The 11,774-nt window shown below is 43.4% G+C and overlaps 3 pseudogenes; all 3 read left to right on the forward strand.

Annotated features, from left to right (window-relative positions):
* Positions 1–5,909: 5,909 nt before the first annotated feature.
* Positions 5,910–7,607, forward strand: LOC6039394 (annotated as a pseudogene).
* A 648-nt stretch (positions 7,608–8,255) lies between these two features.
* LOC119766370 lies at positions 8,256–8,724 on the forward strand (annotated as a pseudogene).
* A 59-nt stretch (positions 8,725–8,783) lies between these two features.
* On the forward strand, positions 8,784–11,173 carry LOC119766371 (annotated as a pseudogene).
* The last annotated feature ends 601 nt before the right edge of the window (positions 11,174–11,774 follow it).

Raw genomic sequence — 11,774 nt, forward strand, 5'->3', positions numbered from 1 at the left:
AAAACCCTGCATCATGAGATGATACTTTGATTTTATTTTGTTGAATTGGAGCAAATTTTCTTTTTTTGGTAAAATATCAATTTTCCGACACTTTTTTTTTACTAATATGTAATTTTTATCAATGTTATGTTTTTGTTTTAAATTTAGACAATTTTATTGAGCCTTTTGTCATCATTCCAATTGATATGTAAATATTCATCATAAGCATAAAGAATTGGTTCTTAAATTAAGCTTAAATTTGTGTTTGTTCTTAACGATAAAGAATATTTTTCTGAGTACAATGATGCTTTGTACAACCAAAGATTTAAAATGGATTGCCCTGAAATGTCGTTTAATTGATCAACACCAATCCCAAGTGCTCTCTCTTAGCCAAACCTCCCAACACAACGCAGTTCGGAACAGCATCCTTGGACACGACCTACTGGCCAACTACCACCTACGTACCTGCTGCTTCATTAGGCGGGGATGCGACGGCGACCTGCCTGATTATCTTCGAGAACATCTAGTGCACGGCCAGCAGCAACGAACGCGGAACCTGATCGTCCCAAGACACACAACATTGAGCAGCAAGAGTGTGCTGACAGCTGGTGCTTCCTGCTGGAACAACCTCCCCGTGGACATTAAGCACAAACCTACTTTCTCTCAATTTAAAAGTGCCCTAAGGCGACACATTCAAGCTTAGAATTCAGTTAGTTTTAGTTTTGAGATTTGTTCGTTTATTATGGATCAAATGTAAATTTCCGGCTAATTCCCTCCTTGACTTGATACATAGTTTAACTAACAAGTTATCGTACCCAATAAAACAACAAATTACACAACGTATATCAGCACGAAGTGGACACCCTGAGAAGGCTCCCCTAAAAAGTTTTCACTCGATGATCACTCTACGGGTTCCGCTGAACCGGGACGGTTTTCAACGGGATTGGTTCCGAATTAACAGATTCTAACGCTCTTAGCAGATTGAATATCCTGTAGGTGTGTTGTGGTGATCATGCTGATTCAGGTGGCACGTGAATAGACCGGAAGCTTGAGGGACGAGTTCTTCATGAGGTGCAGTCGATTCCTCTGAGAATTTTGGCTCGAGATCGAGCCTGAATCGAGTCGAGGCTCGAGCCAAAATTCTTAGTGGGTTGTGGAGCATCTTTGTTACGACGTATTACAAAACGACGGCTTCGTGCCTTGTGAGGATTGTGGATGAAGTTAGAAGTGGCCACCGGCACAGGATCCAGAATGCAGCCAGAAACCAGATTTGATGGGAAAATCGCAGTTTTACAACCTGCCACCAAAGAGAAAAACACTCGTAAATTTTATCGATGTTCAGAAAAGAAAACTCTCACACTTACATAATATGCATATGTTCAAGTTCCGCTAAGTGATTCTGATGATTTTCAACCCATTTCACTGTTTCTGTTTATTTTGGTTAAAAACTTCGCGACAGCGATGATGTGAAATCTCTTCGATTTATTTTTAAGACGTTTTATTTTTGTTTGCACTGTTAACCGAATCAACGTAAATTTATTTTATATATTTATAATCTGACACGTTCTACACTGTAACTTGAAATCGCACTTCACTGAGTTCAATTACTCCCTCCCCATACAGTTACACTTTTTTGGTAATCGTAGTCGAACTGAAAAATTCGTATGAAAAAGTGCGAAAACGAACTCAGCAAAGTGCCATTTTAAGTTACAGTTAGCGTGATTTTGCATCACGTAATATAAGAACGTTCCCTTTCCTGTACTGATCGACTTGCATCCAACTTTCCATAATATCAGAGAGTCGACATCGATTTTATCATCGATCGACAAAAATGGCCAAACCCCCTCCTGAAAATCTGTCAACATAAACAGCTGAGTTGTTGCTGTCGCTCTCTCTTTCCTTCTCACTAATAAATATCTCGCGCAACGACAAACGGCCTGCTGCGCTGAACTGAAACAGAAACGTCAAAACATTGTTTTGGCTAATTCCGTCGTGAGTCGCGTTTTTTCGTCCGTTTTGTCCGCGATTTGCTGCTGATTTTGTGCATTTGTTCCCGGTTGAATCTGGGGCATACGCTGCTAAGCCAGTCCAGCTCGTCGGAAGACTGAGGTTCCGGCGAAACAAGTGCGAAAGATTCGGCAGACATTGGCTTCCAGACGCGCATCCCGGAGACGACGCACAAATCGCAGCGCAAAATTATTGGCCGCGGTCAACTGGCTCGCAACGTTCCGACGATCGGAACGAGTGGGTTGATCTTGTTCGAGTCGGGCAAGTATCGTTTCGTCGAACCTGGCCGTGGTCGGTCGCAGTTTTGTTCAGGGACTGTTGAATCAGCCGCTTGAGTCAGGCCGATCGGTTCCGACGTTGGCAGATGATTTGGCACCGGCCTTGTCAATTCCGAATGCAGGGTGTGGCCGATTTATGCAGCAGCTGATGAACACTTGAGGAGCAACGAAAATAAGATTCAGCTGACGGAACAGATGTCGCAAATTACGACCGCGATTAGTTTCAGACCGGTCAACCGGATGCGAACAAATGGTACGCCAGCTCAGCTCATGACTTAATACATTAGGATTGCGTGCGATCCAGATCGTGTACGAGGTGCGCTTCAATCCGGAAGTGGACTCGATGTTGGCTCTATCAAACTACATCAACCAGCATCGATCGGTGATTGGAAACGCCGAGACGTTTGACGGTGTTAAACTGTTCCTGCTGATTCGATATTTGGAAGGTATTTTTTTTCAAGCGCAAATTACAGTGCTTCCAAGACAACATGGATGATTATTTTGGTAGGGATTCTCTTAAAAAATGACCCTTCGTTTGCGGTAGCGGCTGCGTCCCACTTGCCAAAATTGTAAGCTTTTCCGTGAACCTGTTGATGAACGGCAGCGGCTTGGCAATTTCGTTCGGACTGGTGAAGAGTGCCGGTGGTACGTGCTTCTGATGATCCACACTGGTCTCGCGGTGTATGAACTAGCGCGAAACTTGACGGTTTTCGATTCGCGGTGTTTTTTGCGAGTGATCGTATCACTTAGGGTAATGGACTTTTAGGCCGTCATGGAGCTTGCACGAATTGAGGATGGCGGCCAATTTTTGAGTACTTAGGGGACGAAAAAGAACGGAGTGGGCAAAGCCAGTTTTTCAATACTCTTCGAAATGTTTGCTTCACAATGTTTATATTATTGATGTACCGACACATTATGGCCGGAACATAACAGTTTTATTTAGACTGATTGTACGTATTGCGCGTATTCCCGAGAAAGACACGCGGCAAACCAGCCTCGAAACGACGCGCCGCACTTTCGGCAAATGCGCGCTGTCAAATCAATTGTTGATCTTCTTCTTCGAATCGTCTGGAATTGTTGGCAGGTTTGTTTTTAATTGCACCAAAAGTGCAGAAAATCGCTGGCAACAATGTCTACGGCATATTTCGAAATGCCGCGCGGCGAGTACCTTTGAAAGAAACGGACAATACTAATTGGTGTCTTGGCACCTGTGCCGACGCGATTTCGACTTTCAGCTTGGCAAGCGCCGAATGTTGAGTATGATGAGCGGAAACTCGACGGTGCATCTCGGTCGGAGAGCTGATCCGGCTGGAAATGTTCTTGTTACACACGGTGATGGCGCCACCGCCTTGTGACATTTAAAGCTCTGCTGTCCGGCCCTATTCCGTCGTTGTGCGACGTGTGGATGTACGGCTAATAGGAAAGAAAGATCGCTTCGCCGTTGACGATCAGTATAAAGTCGATAAACTCGTTTGAGTTGGTAAAAAATAGGGCTTTTACCCCGACGAAGTGAAGTTTCAGGACCTCCGCGAAAGTAATATTTCGCAGAATCTACAACAACCATCAAAGGAAACGCGCTAATCTCGTTGCGATCTATAAACTTTGATGCTCGTCTGGTAATAGCCCCTAATTGGAATCGTTTGGACTTTTTTGGGGGACACGGTCAAAACAATCGAAATCGTCAGATTGCAGACTCTCATGTCTTAAATAATTGTTTGTTAATTTCACACACACATTTCGCATAAATATTTCTGAATCAATTTATATATTTTGGATTAAACGCAAAATAATATTTGTTTGTGCGCTCTCTCTTTTCTGCTACGCTCGTTACCTGCTCACAGCGCCAATCAACCTGCTCTCATGCAGGCAGGCAGGCGCAGGCAGAAACAGTCTGAAGTGAAACGTTTGTGCGGCTGGTTGTTGTTTACGCTTTGTGCGCAGGTATAATTTTCAAACAAATTATTTGATTTACCAGATACTTTGTTTAATTTTTTCTTGTTAATCATTTCAGCGCCGTGGAGAACTTGAAACAACGGAACAGCTGGTGCTGGAGGATTCTATCGGCAATCAAAAGAGATCTTGGTGGCAGCCGACCGACAAAACAAAATCGAAGCGAACGCACGATTGGCATTAATTAAGGAAATCATTTGAATCATCAGATAAGTACACATATTTTAATGTTACATGCTACTCGATACTTTGTGTTTTTTTTTTCTTTTTTTTCAGGTTTGGGCGACTTTGGCAGTATGATCAACCGAACAGAATCGGCAATCAACTAGAATTAAAGCCAAAAAAGTTCTAATATTATTGTTGTGAATTATCCGTCAAATAGTGAACAATTCTGTACAAATTTGGTAGGTATACAAATTTAAGATAAACTTTAACTTACCATTTAATAACCATTTATCAAATAGTAAAAACAGGTCGAAAATGTATGGATAACCCGGATAAACGAAAACTATATCGTTTGCAGTGTGGAACTTAAAAAAACCTTATGAAATATGGTCACCATTTGTAATAATGTTATTTGGCGGACCTCGATAACTATTTGTTAAATGGTTACCATACGTTATAGAGTTATTTTAATGTTCATAATGGTCAACAATTTTCTTGATAACTTTGAACAACTATTTCTGGATGTTTTCTGAAATGGTTACCCTAAATCATAAGGTAAATTTAAAATTCAAATGGTTCAACTGGCGAACTTGGATGATCATTTGTCAAATAGTTACCGTTATAATTAGGGTTTTTAAAAAGTTTGTAATGGTGATTTTTTTCTGAATGACTTTGAAAAACTTTTTGAGGATGTTTACTGAAATAGTTATCCTAAATCAAAAGGTTATTTTAAAGTTCAAATGGTTAACTTCAATACGCGATATTATATATCTGTTCGAAATATTGTAATGATTTTCTAATATGTTTCACCAAATTCAACCAGGTTTTATTATTATTTTGAATAAAAATTGTGCCTCGGAGCGTAATCCCCATTTTGGCGCCCATCATGCAAAAAATAAAAATAAAGTGATGTTAACAATACGGGGTGCACTTTCTTGGAATATTTTTTCAATCATTTGAAGAATCTCGAATTTGAATTTTGGTAGTCACGTAGCCACGTTGTTTGCACGAGCCCTATCCTAACTATCCGAAGAGATTTTCCACAAGCGGCACACAATCAAAAACCTGAATTATTTCCTGTCCTCCCTGCAACAACTTCCCTTCAATCGTGGTTGACCACCTTTATTCCCATCCAACCAACTAAAATCGAACCAGCATCGAAAGCCACACCAGGCAAACGATCCGCCGCTCTGCTCTCCAATTCTTCATATACAAAATACAAACCCAATACGAAGCCTAGTTTCCGAGCAGAAATTCACTAAAAGTTTTGTTTAACATAACTTTTTTTTAAACATGGACTTGCGACGACAGATTTGTTGTTGTTGTTTGTTCTGGTTGCGCCGGTTTCTCACAGATGAATCAGCTTGAGCCCAGTCACGAAATATTCTAGCTGCAGCTGGTTGCCAGAATCCTGCAAATTAGTAGAAAATTTCTGCTAGAATGCTGTTAGAATATCCACCTCTGTGAGAACTCTTCCAGAATCCTGCTAGAACGCCGTGACTGGGAGGGCGTTTGCGAAGAAGGAGAGAAATGTCAAAACTGGGCGATACACCCAAAATGTGAGTTGATCATAGAGTTATCTAAGCCCGATCTCACGCACACTAGCTTACCATTTGTTTTTGCTGGCGGGTACAAATTTTAACCTAGAAATCCTCCGTGTACGTACACGCAATACATGCGCACGTAGATAACTCTATTTTGAGGAATGGAACACCTGACGGCCAGTTTCCTAAAAGATCCCCCTGGTGTCATTTGCGTAGAACTAGATTGAAAAACATAGATGTCGCCACTGTTATGCAAACAGTGACCGTGCCAGGTAGTCAACTGAAACTTTGAAAAAATATTTAAAAATTTAGTTTTTTTCACTCCAATATTCAAATTAACGAGCGCAAAGTTAGTCATTATGTTACTAAAATCATCTCCATATATTTGCATTTCATTATATTCAAAAATATTAGATTTTCCCTCACATTTAGTTTTTTTTTAGTTTAATATAGACTAACACTACAGAACGGTAGGCCTTGTTTATGTTTTTGTTGATGTTTTGTTTTTTTTCTGAATTTTTGATGAAGCAGCGGGAGCAACTGAACCTGGGCTGTAAGGAAAGAACTTGTGCTACGCGACGACGTGTGGTGTGTCCCTTCGCGTACGTTGCTACAGATTCCGGGTTCGCGCTGCAACTAGTTCCGTCCGTTTGTGGGCAGAGTTTTTCCAAGAAGAACGGCTGGAACTGAGAGTGCCGGAGAAGATGTGGAGTCGGCGTCGGAAGACCATGATCCGGACTTTTTGGACAAACCGGCGGATATAAGATGTGCATCGCGCTGGATGATGATGAAGGAGGCGACAACTGTGATTAAGATCCTGCCGGAGAATGACCAGCACCAGTTGAACGCGTTGAAGCACCTGCAGGAGGGCAAATATCAGGAGCTGTGCCAGCCGCTGGGGGACCGCAGGAAAGCGGTCATCACTGGGTAGTCAGAGTTGAAGGTGGGTGAGGCCGCGTGGAAGGTAGAGTCCGAGGACGAGGATTCCGGCGTTCTGGTTGACGGTATTCAAGAATACTCGGACCATGGCCGACATGATCCAGCCGCACGACAAACTGGTTCTGACCCACTTGACCAAAGTGGACATCGTCTGCAAGACCGACCCGATGAGCTACGTACTTGAGTTCACTTTTCACTTTACGAAACAGTAAGCGTTGCACCGTCGACCAATGAACCGTTCAACATGAAAGGGTTTAATGGTTTAACGTTGCCAAACGACTCGTTCTTAAACCCGCCCAGGTGCAGGAGGACGACAAGAACGTTGTAGACGAGAAGTAGATACTCCTGAAGTCGGACACTTCCTGCGCGCCCGTATATCCCGAAGGCCATCCTGTACTACACCGGCGAGGTGATGGACGAGGACGACGACGGTGAAGAGGAGGACGAGGCAAGAACCAGAAGCACCGTGGTGGTCACGGTGGCGGCGGCGGCATGTAAAGGACGCCCAAAATCCGGTCGAGTGCTAGCAGCAGTAAAGCAGCGATGGAACGTGAGTGAATCGACGGCAAAAACGCGTCGCTGCTGGTTCCGGTTCAATCGAAACGTTGTGGCATCTCGCCTCGCATTTTTACCCGCCCACAAAATTCAGTCCGCCGGAGAATGTTGCTATAAAAAAAAAGAACGGGCATCCGATTTCAACTCGGGTTGGCAAGAAGAAGCACAAAACCAAGGGACCGTATCATGAGGCAAGTCCGGATCTCCGGGAACCGTATCACTTGGCTTGCTTAGGCCGTGTCCAATCAAACGTCGACAACGCAACGATCCAGTGCGTTTTTGGGTCGGATTTGATTTAAAAAATCTCGGCTATGGTCCGAAGCTAGTTCGCGAGTTGTTCCGTGGTGGGTGGGAAATTCAGCGAAGGATTCGATTGGCAACACCAGTATTAAAAAGCTCGTTCTGGCTTTGATCCGTCCGGGACGAATCGATGATCGAGTTTCCCCTGTTCGCTGAAAAAAAAAATGCCAAATAGCAAACCAGTAAAATTGTAAAATACAAAAAAAAAGAACAAACAAGTAGACTAGCGAGAAAGCTAAAAGCAAACTAACCAACCAGTAAAATAGCAAAACAGCAAAATGACTCTGTTTCAATAAGCCAAAATTGAAGAATAAAAAAATTTAGATAGAAAAAAATAGCATAATGCCAAAAAAGAAAAAAAAACGAAACAGGAAGATAGCAAATAAGCACAATAGAAAAAAGCAAAAAAAATAAAAACTATCAAACTGGCATAATAGGAAAATAACAAGAAAAAAATCAAAATATTTTGAATATCAAAAAGTTAAAAAGAAAAAATGTAAAGAGCCTGTTGCTGCCGTTGTGAACTGCTGATGGTGATAAGCTTCCGCCAGACTACACCGGTTCTCCAGTGATGGTGATTCCAGGCCGTACCAAAACGCTGCCAAAATGGCCCTCCGCGACGTAGACATTCCGAAGGAGATCAAGCGCATAATTGCCATGGCCATTATCTAGCAGGAGGCCAACGAGAAAGCGAAAGAGATCGACGCCAAGGCCCAGGAGGAGTTCAACATCTAAAAGGCCCCCTGATCATGGAGAACAACGAGAAGAAAGGGAATCAGGTCGAGCCGCAGAAGAAGAGCGAGTTTTCAAACATGTTGAACAAAGCTCATTTAAAGTTACAGAAGGTTCCTGAGAATCACTTCGCTGGAATGCTGGAAGAGTTCAGTACCCGCGATCCGTCCCTTTACAGCGAGGTCATCAGCAAGGGCTTGCTGCAGATCACCGATGCCCAACTGATGCAGAACGTGCCGGCTTCCGTTGAGCAATCCCAGAAGATGTCCGGCTAGGACTTTGAGCCACGCTGGATACGGACAACTTTCCGCCCGAGGGCTACACCGACCTCGATATGTTCATGCAGTCTAGAGGAACTAAGATTTCCAACATTTTAGTGGTCCCAGCAGGAGCTGATCCCTGCGATCGTCCTGTTGGGTCGATACATCAACCGTTCACCAACTAATCCACCTAGAAGAGACCGGTGCCGGTGCCGCGCCACCGACGAGATCCTGCGGCCGGTGCCCAACATTGACAACTTTCGGCTGGCGTTGCGTTCGATCAAGCTGTGGGCGAAGAGTAAGTTGAGCTTTGGTTGGTATCTTTTAGGGTTTTTGTTAATATTAGGGTTTTCTTCTTTTCACTGTTTTTTTTTTGTTTTCAGAGCATGGAATCTACTCCAACTCTTTGGGTTACTTTGGAGGTGTGTCGTGGGCTATGCTGGTGGCCAGGACGTGTCAGCTCCCGAATATCGTCGCGGCCACGCAAGTGCACAAGTTCTTTCTGGTGTTTTCCCGCTGAAAGTGGCCCCAGCCGGTGTTCTTGAAGCGGCCGGACACCGTGAATCTGAGCTTTCAAGTGTGGGATCCGCGGGTGAACGTGCAGGGCCTGTTCCACCTGATGCCGATCATCACGCCGGCAAACCCGCAACAAAACTCGACCTTCCACGTGTCTAGCTCGACGCGGAAGGTCATGCTGAACGAGTTCAACCGCGGCATGCAGATCACGGACGAAATCATGCTCGGCAAGGCCGGCTAGGACAAGCTGTTTGAGGCGCCGAGCTTCTTCTTCAAGTATCGCTACTTTATCGTACTGCTCGTGACCTCGAACAACACCGACGACCACCTCGAGTGGTGCGGACTGGTCGAGTCCAAGATCCGCTACCTAATCCAGAACCTGGAGCGAATCCTGCACATCAACCTGGCCCACGTCAACCCGAAGTGCTTCGAGCAGCAGGAGTAAAACCAAAAGGACGACGGCGGCGAGGGCGCAGACAACACTCTGCTCGCTCTGGTTCATGGGGTCAGAGCGGCCAGAGAACCTGAACGTGGACCTGACCGAAAGCATCCAGAACTTTACCGATGCCGTGCACAAACATGCGGTGCGTTGAGCGATTCTACAGCCAAAAAAAGCGTCTCTAACCGAGTTGTTTTCTTTCAGGTGCACATCAAGGTCCTCGAGACGACACGCGACGGCATGAAGATCGAGGCGCGGCACGTCCGGCGGAAGCAGCTCAACCGGTACCTCGACCCGAACCTGCTCAAGCGGGAGCGCAAAACCCAGCGACTCCTTCGCCGTCGCAAATGCGCAAACGACCTGCTCAGAAGAAACTAGAAACTAGAGCGAAATTCGACGGGTTTTGATTCGCGGTGTTTCGGTGAGTGATCGTATCACTATGGCAGCGTTGGATTTTTTGGCCGCCGTGGAGCTAGCAGTTTTGCTCCACAGTGTTAACACATTATGGCCAGAACAAAACAGTGTTTCTAGACTGGTTGGGCGAAATCACTGGTGTCGTGGCACCTGTGCCAATGTCGATTTCGACTCTCCGCTAGGTCAGCGACGAATGTCTCGAGTGTGACGAGCGGAAGTTATTAAATTCTTTTGGACCGCTCTCTACCATCGCACGTCGATCTTCACAGTATCAGGTCAGTTAGATTGACCAGCGGAATTACGGTTCCGTGCTCTAGCATCAACGGAATCGGTGATGTGGAGGTGTAGTGGGATATTTTAAACAAATAGTGCGTTTTGTCCCGGCGAAATTAAGTTTCAGATCCTCTGCGAAAGTTATTCATTGTTTCGCATAATCTACACCAACCATCAAAGGAAACACAATCTTCAAAAAAGTTAGGGGTTGCTTTCTTTTGAATGCAGAATCTCTTTTTGCATTAAATTTCTAAATCAATTTATCAATAATTTATATTCAACGCAAAATAATATTTGCCTTGCGCGTTCTCTCTTTTCTCTTCTCTCGCTACGCTTCGTTACCTGCTCTCGCGCAGGCAAGCGCTTAGCGCAGGCAAAAACAGTCTGAAGTGAAACGTTTGTGCGGCTGGTCGTTGTTTACGTTTTGTGCGCAGGTATAATTTTCAAACAAATCATTTAATTTACCAGATACTTTGTTTATATTTTTCTTGTTGATCATTTCAGCGCCGTGGAGAACTTGATAAAAACGGAACAGCTGGTGCTGGAGAACTCGATCGGTGATCAAAAGAGATTTTGCCGCCGGCCGACAATATTGTTCCGCCGAGGATGCGACCAAGCGAACAAACGATTGGCATCAATCAATCTGCATAATCAGATAAGTACATATGATATTTTGAATATTATATTCAACTTGATACTTTGTGATTTTTTTCTTCTTACTTTTTCAGGTTTGGACGATTTTGGCAGTATGATCAACTAAACAGAATCAACATTCAACTAGAATTTAAGCCGCTAAAGTTCAAATATTATTGCTGTGAACCATCCGTCAAAAGTGAACAATTCTGTAAAAATAGGTAGGTAAAAATGTAAGAAAAACTTTCAAAAACTATTTCAAAACTATTTCTCAAAAAGTGTAAATTTGTATGATAAACTTTAATTTAACATTTGAAAACTATTTCTGAAATAGTGAAACTGGGAAAAAATGTAGGATAAACCTTAAATAACCATATGAAAACTATTTCCAAAATAGTAGCGCTAGGTAAAAATAGCAAGAAAAACCCTAAAATACCATTTACACACCATTTCTGAAATAGTAGTCGCAAGGTTAAAAATTGTAAGAAAAACCTTAAAATACTTTTTCAAAACCATTTCTCAAACATTAATAACCGAGAGAAAAAGGTCGCTTTTTCCCGAAAATTTACTTTATTTTTACCATTACACAAATGGTAATTTGACGAAACGTTGTTCGGGGATTTTTAAGGTTACCGTTGCTAACCACCCTCAATTCAGATGGTCGAACTTTATGAAAAATGGTAGAGTACCATTTCCGATATGGTATTTTTAAGGTTTTCCTACCATTTTTCAAATAGTGGTTACGATTTCTGAAATGGTGAGAAAACCATTTAACACAAAGTTTTTTTAA

The sequence above is a fragment of the Culex quinquefasciatus genome, chromosome 2, assembly GCF_015732765.1.
Source record: "Culex quinquefasciatus strain JHB chromosome 2, VPISU_Cqui_1.0_pri_paternal, whole genome shotgun sequence".
NCBI lineage: Eukaryota > Metazoa > Arthropoda > Insecta > Diptera > Culicidae > Culex > Culex quinquefasciatus.